The sequence below is a fragment of the Dermacentor albipictus genome, unplaced genomic scaffold, assembly GCF_038994185.2.
Source record: "Dermacentor albipictus isolate Rhodes 1998 colony unplaced genomic scaffold, USDA_Dalb.pri_finalv2 scaffold_34, whole genome shotgun sequence".
Lineage (NCBI taxonomy): Eukaryota > Metazoa > Arthropoda > Arachnida > Ixodida > Ixodidae > Dermacentor > Dermacentor albipictus.
The window spans coordinates 818463-831107 of record NW_027225588.1 but is presented as its reverse complement, the minus strand read 5'-3'; positions in this window follow the sequence as shown (position 1 = coordinate 831107).

The following is a 12645-nucleotide window of genomic DNA, read 5'->3' as shown; positions in this document are numbered from 1 at the left end:
AAATCTGCAGAATACAATAAGCCTCTCGATGTGGCTTATATAGATTACGAAAATGCATTTGATTCAGTATAGATACCAGCAGTCATAGAGGCACTACGTAATCAAGGAGTACAGAACGCTTACGTAAAAAGCTTGGAAAATATTGCTACATGCGTGTGGTATTTGTTTGAACGATGCGCGTGGGCGCCATCACTCCAGAAAAGAGGAGAAAGAACGAACTGGGCTCGCGCTGTGAATCTAACCGGTCAGCGCTGCAACCATTGTTGTAAATATAATCTGTAAATAGTTTCTCGTCTTACTGACTCGTCCTTCGCGGAAGAATATCTACAGAGGTTCTACAGCCACCTTAATTCTATACAAGAAAAGCAGGGAGATACCTATAGAGCAAGGGGTCAGACAGGGAGACACAATTTCTCCAAAGCTATTCACTGCGTGCTTAGAACAATTCAAGCTGTTAAACTGGGAAGGCTTAGGAGTAAAGATCGACGGCAAATATCTCAGCAACCTTCGGTTTGCCGATGACATTGTTCTATTCAACAACAATGCAGATGAGTTACAACAAATGATTGGATACCTTAACAGAGAGAGTGTAAGAGTGGGGTTGAATATAAAGATGCAGAAGATGAAGATAATGATAAATAGCCGGGCAAAAGAACAAGAGATCAGGATCTCCAATCGGCCACTAGAGACTGTGAAGGAGTACGTTTACCTAGGTCAATTAATCACAGGGAACCCTGATCATGAGAAGGAAATTCACAGAAGAATAAAAATAGGTTGGATCGCATACGGCAGACATTGCCAGCTCCTGACTGGAAACTTACCAGTATTATTGAAAAGTAAGGTGTGCAATCAGTGCATTTTTCCAGTGCTGACATATGGGGCAGAGACTTGAGAGCAAGTTAAGGACAGCGCAAAGAGCGATCGAACGAAGATTGCTAGGCACAACGTTAAGGGAGAGAAAGATGGCGGTTTGGATCAGAGAGCGAACGGGTATAGACGATATTCAAATTGACATCAAGAGGAAAAAATGTTGCTGGGCAAGTCATGTAATGCGCCGGTTAGATAACCGTTGGACCATTAGGGTTACAGAATGGGTTCCAAGAGAAGGGAAACGCAATCGAGGACGACAAAACACTTGGTCGAGCGACGAAATTAGGAAATTCGCGGGCGCTAGTTGGAATCAGTTGGCGCAGGACAGGGGTACTTGGAGGTCGCAGGGAGAGGCCTTCGTCCTGCAGTGCACATAAAACAGGCTGCTGCTGCTGCTGCTGCTGCTGATGATGATGATGGTAGTGCCCCCCCCCCCCCCGAAAAAAAATCCTAGGTACGTGCCTGCATCCACGGCTTGGTGCGCTGCAGTGAATTCGGCCGCTAGGCTCTATGGGAGTGTCCGCTCTTGTATTCCTTTGTCTATGGCGTAGCACCATTTCTTTCTCTCTGGTAGCACGCGGTTCTGCTATTCTGGCTTCATAGCTGAGTTGTAAGATGGAACGTTGTCGCTGTCTCCGACAGCTTGTATTTTCCCCGTATATGTTTGAACCCACAGCCGATACGGAGAACGATGGCGGCAACGGCGGCAATGACGATGTTGAGTGTGCCAACAGCGAGAGCGATGTGTGCACCTTCTCGCGCGCTGGAAATCTTAGCTAGTACCTATGTTTTTTTTTTCATGTAGCTGCACGTTGCATTGACGGGAGAAAAAATGCGCTAAAGTGTCACTGGGAACATGCTGCTGGAAGAATGCTGAAGCACTAACTTCTCATTAGATTCTAAACACGGGTGCAATTCCGCGATGTCAAGCACCTTGCCGCTGCTTGTCTAAAGTCCCGTGGTTTTTTCAGCGTTGATACACGATCGCGAACATAAGTGCCGCGTTTCAAAGCGCGCACATGCAGTGCTGTGAGGTACAGTCAAGGAAGTTGCTTATCATACACATCCAGAGATGTATGCAGAGCATTCAGGACATACAAAGCACACTTTTGCACATACTTACCTGTTCAAGTTTTTGTTTTCTTTCCTGAAGGCTATGCATGAATGGAACTGTTTTACTGAATCAGATGGTCAGACTTCAAATTACTATTATTGTGCTTACATTGCTGTTGTTTATTTTGTTGTTTCTTGATGTTTATCTTTATTTGTATAGTCTGCTCTACTTGGGCCTTGAGTCTGCAGTATCTAATAAATAAACTACTCACAACAATCCATTTAACACTTGCATACTTACTAATGTGCAGTGAAAAATGCTCACAAAGAACATAGATACCAAAAATGTAATGTAGGTAGTGCTCTGGGACATTCCATGGTGATTTGATGAATACTAACTTTAACTTTCCAAGTAATGCATTCGAAATATATCCGGAGATTTACAATTAAAGACCTACAGCAAGATCTTGGAGTATAGATGTAGGCCTAGCTTGCAAGATGCTCTGTACAGGTCTACACACTGTTTCAGCATAGTGAGCATTTATATTGATGACAGCTCGTTATAGTTGACCATGAAATATCCAGGGGGGGGGGCTTCGTTCAGCCCTCGCTGGATATTGCCACACTCCAAGCAACCTAACACACAGTTGCCTTGGAGTGTGGCGATATCGTCATTTCTATTTTAGAGCAGTCAGTTTTTGGGTGAATTTTCCTCCTGATTTATGTGTCTCGTGTAAAACATGCCTGCCGCAATGCTTAAACAATAGACATGCTATTGCTAGATGAGAATTAGCAGAATATGACCCCCTGAGGCACTGCATCTAAGAGCTCACACAGTAATAGTGAAGACAGCGGCCATTGTCATCTGATATACATTGCTCTTAACATGGTTTTCCCTCGCCAAGGCCCAGTATGTCTAGGAAGTGTTTTTGATAGGGGTACTGTTCTTCTGTAGGCCACGTTATTTTGGTATGAACAGGTCAGTTAGACTTAACATAGAAGCAGTCATGCAGTTCATCATTATGGCTAACCATGTGTGAACCCTGGATCACCAATACATGACAGGTGCAAGAGTGAATGACTATGGAGACCAAAAGACCCTCTACTTACTGAAGTGCTGCTAAATTCACATACTGTTCACAGAACCAGATTTCCCTCTGCGCTTTTGTAGGCACCACATGAGGGCCCTGGATCCTACTTATCAATGCAGCAACACATTTCATGACCCAGACCAGGCATGAGCACTCAACAAGCAGGGGGAGAAAATGGCAGGATGTAGTGCGGTCATGTCAATCCAGAAGGCACAATTCTGCAAGACATCTAAGAAGGGCTTCAAATGAAGCACTGGTTGAAGATGCGAGCAGCATTCTCAGCATCACCACAAATTGACCAGTAAAGCTTGACCCCCAGAAATTGTGGTCCGAGTAAACATATTACTGTGAATGGAGCAGCAACCCCAAACAAAACGGTACATGAATCCTGCTCTCTTAGCGCTATATTAGTGGAGCAGGGAGGTTCACCTTTGGCTCATTCACACCTCTCTCTCTTAACATTAGCAGTGTTATTTATTGCTTTCTAACTTAGTCAGAAAGAGAAACATTTCACCAGAGGTAACTGCAGACAGACAATGAATTAAACTATTGACGAGGTTATCAATGGAGAAAAAAGTACATCGATTAGGTGTAAACCTGCTCGAGATGTACCAGCGAATTAGCCACCTTAACATAGAATAGAGAAGGATATTCTGCATAAGGGCCAATAATGAGGGAGTCTGCTCTGTGAAAAAAGTCAAAGGGGCTGCATATGATAGGAAGTTACAAGTGAGAGACTTGTGCGCGTTCAACACCACCTGCTTCAACTTGACATTTAGCACTCTGACCTCAATGCCCAGGTTGGATATGCGCAGGCCTTTTTGTTTGGGCAGTTCCAGAATCGGCCAAGCCACAAAATTTATAGTTCGTTTCCAAAAGAGGTAGAAAAGCATCCATTTGAGGAGGAACGTCGAATGGAGTCGGCACAAGCGTTAAGTGAAGTCACAGCGCAAGTGACCAGAGCACAGACAAGACAAGCACTCATCCAGTTTATATGTCTTTGTGTTGCACTCAATTACTCAGCAAATTCCTTTACACCGATAACACAGAAACTATCTGAAAAAGTCACAGGTGTGAAGTAGGTAGTGCACATCAAGAACGAGAACTGGAGGGAATGAAGGATATAGGGGATTGAGTTGTCAACAGACATGTCAATGTTGCATAATATCGGGCCATGGCTTCATCTTTTTGCTAGCTTGCAGCCAGCCAGCCATACAGAGGCTATCTAGATCAAAGCATCACCCAAAGAGTCTGACTTGTTTATTTCATAAATGCACCATAAATGGGCTGTAGGCCACCGGGTTTACTGTTAATGTTGAAGCACTCTAAAGCAAGTTTAGGCTTCATATCCATATCCGTGATCCCCAACACCTCTCTTCCTGCGTAACAATGATTAGTGACTGCAGGAGATACTGGTGGAAAACAAAATATCTGTGTTGACACTATATCACTTGATGGCTTAGCTGTGCAGTAGAGGCCTCATTGCAACTACGCTGAGTGCAGAGCAGGGGACCTCCCTGCTGAGTCCCCATGAACCACACTGTTCAGCTCAAGCAGCATTTTGTGTTCACATATTTCAATTAGACTGGATATCACTGCAAATAATAAACATAGACTGTGTATGTATGCCATGAGACACTGCAGCAAAAATTGGTACAGTACATGACAAAACACGAGGTGAAGTATGTTTGCTCACAAACTCTGATATCCCGTCATGAAGCCTCAGATGTCTACTGCAAGGATGAACCCATCAAAAGGTATTTCCATCACTAATGTAAGGGTGGATTACATCATTGTGTTACGTAGAAAAAGAATATTTTTCTACCTACTGAAGAACAGTTATGACTTGTGGAGATTGCATTCTTAAGTGCAGAGATTTTTGGCAATGTTTACACCATGTAAGTGTGTGGGTATGTTTATTGAACAGTACTGAATACACAACCTTTCCATGAACATCTTAATCACTAACTTTCTGTAGCAGATGCTTTTTTAAACCATGTATCTTTAATGTTAAAACTTTTACCTTTCATAAAACATGTTTTTCACAGTTGCTTAATTTATGATTCCAGCTAAACCAAACAATCCAAGAGCGAAATCTCTGTGCTCAATGTTGCTTTGCAGAACAATATGCTCTCACTGGAAGCAGATATCTCAATGAGAACACAAGAATCCTACATGTCACCACTGCTACCCTTGCTGAATTGACTCAGGAGCATGCGGACACCACATACGTTGCTCATCAAGCCCGTGCTAAAATGAAAGCCCATCTGAAACCCGATCTCCAATACATTATATAGTGGGTGTCCATGCAAAATACTACAACCACCATGATGCCAGTCAATCCATAAAGCTGCACTGGGTGCTTCAGTAATTGCAACATATAGTACATGACAGTATCAAATGAGGGATAACACAAATGTGCACTACAAGAATTGTGGAAGTGTGTTCATTCTAATGCTATGAATAAAAAAATGTAATCAATTAGGACATGTGTGCCGCGCTCAGAACTACTAACCTATTGTATGTTTTGCTTCATTGTCCTTGATTAATGTGCCTTAGTGTTTAACACAGTTTGAGGACAAGTGCAGACGTACTTCTTTTCTTTGGTGTCATGTGGGAAATGTAAAATTGAAAGTATGTTCAAAAACTTGTTTAGGGTTACTTTATGAAGGCATAATGAATAGAACTGCCTGCATTTTAACAATGCAAGGGGCATAGGAAACAGACAGGAGCTCCGTGCACATTTTATACCACAAGAATAAATCCCCGGCCTGTTATGTAGAACTACCAACCAAATAAACTGTGAACGTAGCGAAGTAAAATCAAGACTGCATTGTGCTATAGCTAACAAGAGAGAACACAAACAGAAAATGATAAATATATGTACACATCAGGTGCTATAATCCTCTGTTTAATGACCTTTCACCAATTTCATGAAAGTGCAGTGTGTCATCCTTATTCTGAAGTTCTTGTACTGTCTCTTTCATGTAACGATGCATTGGAGGTAATGCTTATGTTTGCTTGCACAGGGACATTAAAGAGGGACTGTAGGAATTTTATGAAAAATTGACAACACTGCTAAAGAAGAGACATTTCATAAGTGTTAGTATTTTAAGGACACCATCAGATGAACTTCTAGAAGCTGATTATACAATGCTCATTAGTCTCTAGGTGGGCCTAAACAAAGCTTTGCCACCTGTGATCACAGGTAATCTTGCTGCATATGTTCACTTGAAAGGTAGGCATGTATAAGTGAAATTTTCTATAATGAAACAATGTATTATGAATACTAAGAAAGATCGGGCCCTGTCCATCAAATAAAAACAAATACCTGCTGCATTTAGCAAGAGAATAAATAAAAGAATAAGAAAAAATGTAAACAACCATTCACATATGTACAATTAGAAACACAACACATCAGCATCTAGCCAACATGGTAAGTGAGCATTGTGAAAGGTCAAGAGGTTTATGACTATTATAATGGCAATAATGAATCAGAGACACAAGAAAGCTTGTTTTGATGTATGTACTGCTTGAAAATTTATTCTGAAAACAAAAGGGTAGCAGATATAATTGCACTGCACAACAAGTTTATAGGAGTAGCACACAAACTTTAGGTTAGAATGGTTTCTGTTGTCTGATGTAGGCATGGCATGCAAGCTTGTAATTTTCCTTCACATAACTGATCAGTTGCAAGTCTTGTGTCCACCCTGCCACCTTTTTTATCCCTGTCAATGTATTTTCTGGGTTAGCTTTACAAATTTGCACATACTGTGCCGGTCACACAGACACAGAGGGCTTCTACAATTATCTGTTCCTGACAGTCTTCGACTGTCCGACGCACTGCATATATGCCACACTCATTGGCTGAAAGCACCACCTCGAGTAGTTTGGGACTGTCAGGGGTGGATAATCGAAGAAGCTCGCTGAGTTAGGTAAAGTCTCAACTTCGCAGCAAAATTCAAAATAACTTTTGGTTTGGTCCCTGTATTTATTATGCCAAAATGAGTGCACTGTGCCCGCTAAGAACTCCCTGTGCACATATGATGGCATCTGCAGCAAAAAATGTTTTTGTAATCAGGACAAATGCTACACTAATCGCCAAGTTCTTCTGAGTGACTTGGCGGGACAATGGTGCTCTTTCATTATACATGTCCAACAATCCTGGACTGCTCGAGGTGGTGTTTTTAGCCAATGAGCATCTTATATGCAGTGTTTCGGACGGTCCTGAACATTTCAAGATGACAAATTGAAAAGGCCCGGTGAGTACCTAAAGAAGCTGGTAAATATTTGCAACATTCATCAGCATCTACTCCATTGACCCTATAATTGCATACATCCCTGATATTCTATACCTACAAACACAGAAATATTCAGCTTGTAGTATAACTTCATTACAACACATCTGGTTGCAACATATATTTGGATATAACATACCAAATTGCACTGTTTGTTTGGTATTCCTATCTCTGTGACTGATTAGGCTTTATCTTGAGCACATTCTGGTACAAGATGCATTTATTCATAATGGATTGAATTGGAAGGCTAATAATTTAGTTTGCTATCTTTTTCAGTGAGTTTTTGTCAACAGATGCCTCAGTTTCAAACATAGTAAGGCATACATTCATGATGGCAAAAACACCAATATCAGTAATAAAAGATGGTGGCTACATTTATTATCATGAATATATAATTAAGTCTCCCTGTATATGTAGCCATATGCATGACTTGTGAGGAACACCAGATATATAACTGACTTGCACTCTTGTGAACAGGTCAATATCTTTGGTAATAGTACTTCAACCCTGCATACTTCTTTTATGGTACACTAAAATATTGGTCATAATTAGGGTCTGCCTTAACAATTTATTTGACATTTCAATTATTCACTCAGCTTTACCGAAAATTATCCATTTGGTGACCCAACATACTCTTGCATCAAATAAGCAAGCGAGCCTCATGTGTCACAAACGAGTTTAACATGGCCTAACGCAGCACAACTCACAGTGATTTGCCAAAGCCTGGTGATTCAGCTACCCTATATCAGTTGATCCCAGTCTGCCCTAGGCAACCTTTTTTAAGTTGGCTTCACCAGGCGCGTGAACGTAGCTGAATTTTACAAAAGTAAATCCCAGAATAAATCAATATAATGTCGCTTAACCACAGATCAGCTAGTGCTAGTGAGACCTGGCATCACTTATGCTGAGCTAGCCTAAACCAGCTAGAGCTGATATACGGTAACTGTAACTAAGGTAAGCTGCTGAAACATTTTACAAACATTGATTATAACCGCATAAACTCAACCTAGCACAATGTACAGTGGGCCCACCTAGCCGAATGAACTCTGACATGATTCATAATTAACTAAAAAAATTCGGTCACATCCGGATGCCTTACTTTATGTATGTGTGCACATTAGACTTACCATAGTGAGATTTTAGCTTTAGAGAATTCATGCAGAATGATAAGTGACAATGTTTGGCCTCCAAAGTAAGCACTATGTCCATAAGGGGTCCCCAAGCGCGCGGCTGTGGAATAATTATGATCACCTGTGGTTCGTTAATGCTTAGTGCACCTGAATATAAACATGTCAGCATTCTTGCATTACGCCTTTATCGAAATGCAGCTGCTGTTTAGATTTGATCGCATGGCCTCATACTAAGCAGCAGAATTTCATGACCACAGAGTTACTGTGGTGGGTAAATTCATGCATAAAAGTAGCAAACAATGAGCAGAGCTATTTTCTAGTAGCCATAATTATGAGCAGCACTGTACATTGTTTATCTTCAAAAGGAGCAAATTGTGTGAGTTTTTTTCACTGCAGTGTTCAGTAAAAAGATGGCAATATGCAGCATTGATTATATCCGTTTCAATGAATTTGACTTTACTGCCCAACTGAATGGATGCTGTAAGTGAAATCTTCATAAAACCACATGCTATATAGAGGTAAAAAATGTGTTCATAGAAACAAGGAACTGCAACTAGCTTATCTGCTGTATGTTTGAATGTAGCTTGAATATGCATAATCCATATGGCATTCACCTTAATCCTATCTCAGTTTCGATACAGGAGACAAACAAAAATGTGCGCATGTTTTATATATATCCTGTCAGTATTCCAGACATGTCAGTATTACTGAACTGAAACAGAACCCCTTCCTCCCAACACTTGAATCCTGTCGCATAAAAAATAGCTTGTCTCTGCCTGCTTCATTCTTTTTCCTAGTAATTCAGACACCAGCCACACACTACTAAACCTGCCACTGAGGTTGTCCTTTAAATTAACACACAACTGATCCATTCCACAAGTACAAGTTCAAAGGCAGCTATGAGTAACTTCGTTTACGTAATAGTTCTGCGGAAACCCTTCAGCACTTAGCACTTGTAGCACTTAGCTACGTTTGGGTGGATGTCTCATTTTGCCTTTATTATTTACTTCTCTCCGCCTTGCGGGTTTCCGCTGAACTATTACGTCAAACTCTTGCCTTTGCTTCCGAGTTGTTGATAAATTCAACTTTGCCTGCCGTCTGCTAGCCGCCTGGTTAGCTCAGATAGTAGAGCGGCTGCCCCAGAAAGGCGGTGGTCCCGGATTCGAGTCCAGGACCAGGACGCTCTTTTCTACAACTGCGAAGCTTTTCTTTTGAGGGACCCGTATGGGTTTCCTTTGTAGCACTTAGCTGCGTTTGAGTGGATGTCTCATTTTACCTTCATTATAACTTTATTTACATAAATGATAACAATCTAGAACGTTTCTCCACAACATAGTTTCGTGATCAAACTGAGTGAAATTTCTGGAGAAACTAACCAGCCATTTCATACCACAAGAAACACCACAGTACCTGTATTTGTACCTTTGAAACACCTGCAGGAAGAGCTGTGAAAATTCAACATGGCTGGGATTTGAAAACTGATTTTGCTGATTTAGCAATGGTGGATTACTTGGTTAATTATCAAAAGTTATTAAATGAGAAAAAGCAGGTCAAAGTTGATTTTTTGTTAATTTTGTGCTGAAATCTTAGCGACAGCATGTCAGCGTGAGGTCACGGATCTCAAAGTATTGTTTTTGCAAGCTTCAGGAACTTTTACCGACCCATCCTCGATTTTTGGCTCCTTTATAACACAATGTAATACAGTTTTACCGATTAGCATTTAACTCAGCTAGGTCCAAGAAGGCACTGTCAAAATCTATGACTTGACGGTGAACTGGTGCAAGAACTTCAAGGCTGCATCCATCTTTCCTTTTTGAATCTTCTCTCGCTTGCGAAGTCCCTTCTCATAGTAATATTGACAGTTCCGGAATTGTAGACAGGTAATTTAGTAATGCACGTGGAATTATTCGTGTCTACAATTACAGTGCTGGTGAGCAAGAGGCCATGGGTTCTCTTGCAACTGCGGCAGCCATATTTCCTTTTTGGGGGAGGAGGCATGCAAACACTTGTGGATTCGTGCTTTAGATTCATGTTTAGGCGACGCCAGGAGGTCAAATCTAATCTGGAGCCTACTCGTAAGGCATCTCTCATATTCTACTGGACAGTTTCAAGATGTTAAAACACCATAATTTAGTATTTTAACTATCGATCATCATCATGCAAATCCACAAGACACACATTATTATATAATTCACTATAAGCAGTAACATTACTACGCCCGATACCTGTAACATGTTTTCTGCATCTCTTTGTATTCAACTTGCAACTTTTTTTATCTACATAATAACATAATGATTGTGCCGTAAAAGTGTGCCTAACAAAATTAAAAACAGGAAAGTTGATTGCTTTATTTTGGATCCATGACGTCTGCTATGAAGGACAAATGAGTGGATCAGGTTTCGTGCATTCCCTGTGACGAGATGCATGCCGGTCAAACAAAAAGAAGTTGATTGCTCCCAGAGAATGCTCTTTAAACGTAACACCCGATTTTATTCCCCGATTTTTAAGAAATATAAAACCCACAAATAAAGGACCCTGCTTATTACACAATGTTAAGACATAACCAAGGGTGGAAAGAAGTTCAGGACAAAAAAGAGCACCACTTGCAACTAAGTTTATTGGAAGCAGATGGGATCTCTACTCATAACTTCATAAGATCTCTGCTCATAAGAGGACTCTATTCATAAGTGAATAGAATGTTGCAGTAATAATGACGTCACAAGTTTGTCACCAAGTTTCCCATTTGGGGACCAGTTCACCACTTCCATAGACGTCCAGCAGGTATGGCTCGTATCTCTCACTAGCCTCTTGAATTTTCTGTTCACCTGATCTTTGGGTACAACAGCAGTACCTGTGCCTGTCAAAGTACTCCACAACCAGTGTTCTCGTGAGTGTATAGAGCACTCCTCTTGCCACAAGTAGTCGCTCAATCTCATAAAACTCTGGACTATCCTCCGTTTTCATGACTTGAACACTACCAGCCTTGTAAGTGCGTCGATCAACCATTGCACTTCTGACTTCTTGGACTGTCGTTGGCAGAACTGCTTTGGCACAAGTTGGGAGTGTGCTCAATTCAATAGGCCTGCTTCCTGCTGTTTCGAGTTCTTGGTATAATGGAAATGTGTGCAGTTTGCAGCTCTGTTTTATCTGGTGCCTTTGGGCTAGAGTATGCGTCAAATTTCGAAAATTCTTGACAGTTGCTGCCTGTCTCTTGAAGCTCTGGTGCTTAGCCTCAAATCTCATTGACCAGAAGTTTTTCAGAGGGCCAACCTCACGCACAAACCTGGCATAGTGCACGATGTAATTCAGCTTGGGGATGAGCACTTCAGGGCCATACTTTTCTACAAACTCAACCAAAAAGCTTTGTACAAGGACATCCAAGTATGGAAGGCGTGAAGATGAGATTTCTGAGGCAAAGATGATATCAATGATCTCACGAAACTTCAAAAGTACCTCCGAATCTTCATTTCCTTCCGGGACTCTTGCTCCAAAGATCAGTGGGAAAAATCTCAACAAACACCATTTGCTCGATGCAGTTCCTGCCAAGACAGAATTAGCTTTAAGAAATGAGGTGTTTATCGGTGGAGGCTTGTTTTTTGCGTCATTTTGCCCATACTCAAATGACGACACTTCATCAAGATCTTGCTTAGACAGCAATTTACAAGATAAGAGTGATTTTAAGACTTGTCGAAGGACACATTCTGCTCCACCTTCCAAGATATCGTGCATGATATCCGGAGGTAACTGCCGAGTCACATCAAAGTACGGAAGCTGAAGTAGAGGAGAGGCCTCATTGACACCATAAAGCCGTCTGTTGGCTATGTTTACAGCAACAGCTGCTAGGTGCAACTAATGCCTGCCCAATGTGCGTGCTTGACACATTACTTCGCTGGTCTTTTCTGCTAGGTGCTTTGCTGATATCATGCAGTAACGACAAACTCGTCCGTTGCTGAAGCAGCAGGAGAAACCACCTAGGCGGTTCAACGACAGATTGTCTCCACAAAAGGCAAACACAACTACTCTGGCATTTATGTCATGTCCTTCAACACTTAATGTGAGGCGCTCCTTGTGCATCTTCTTCAAATCATCCAACAATGGCTGCAGTATGGTGCCTAGACCATGAATCTTGACATGCACATAGCGCACAAGCATGACCAGATAGATATTGTCAAGCTGGGATCTATACTTGACGTGGAGGTTCAA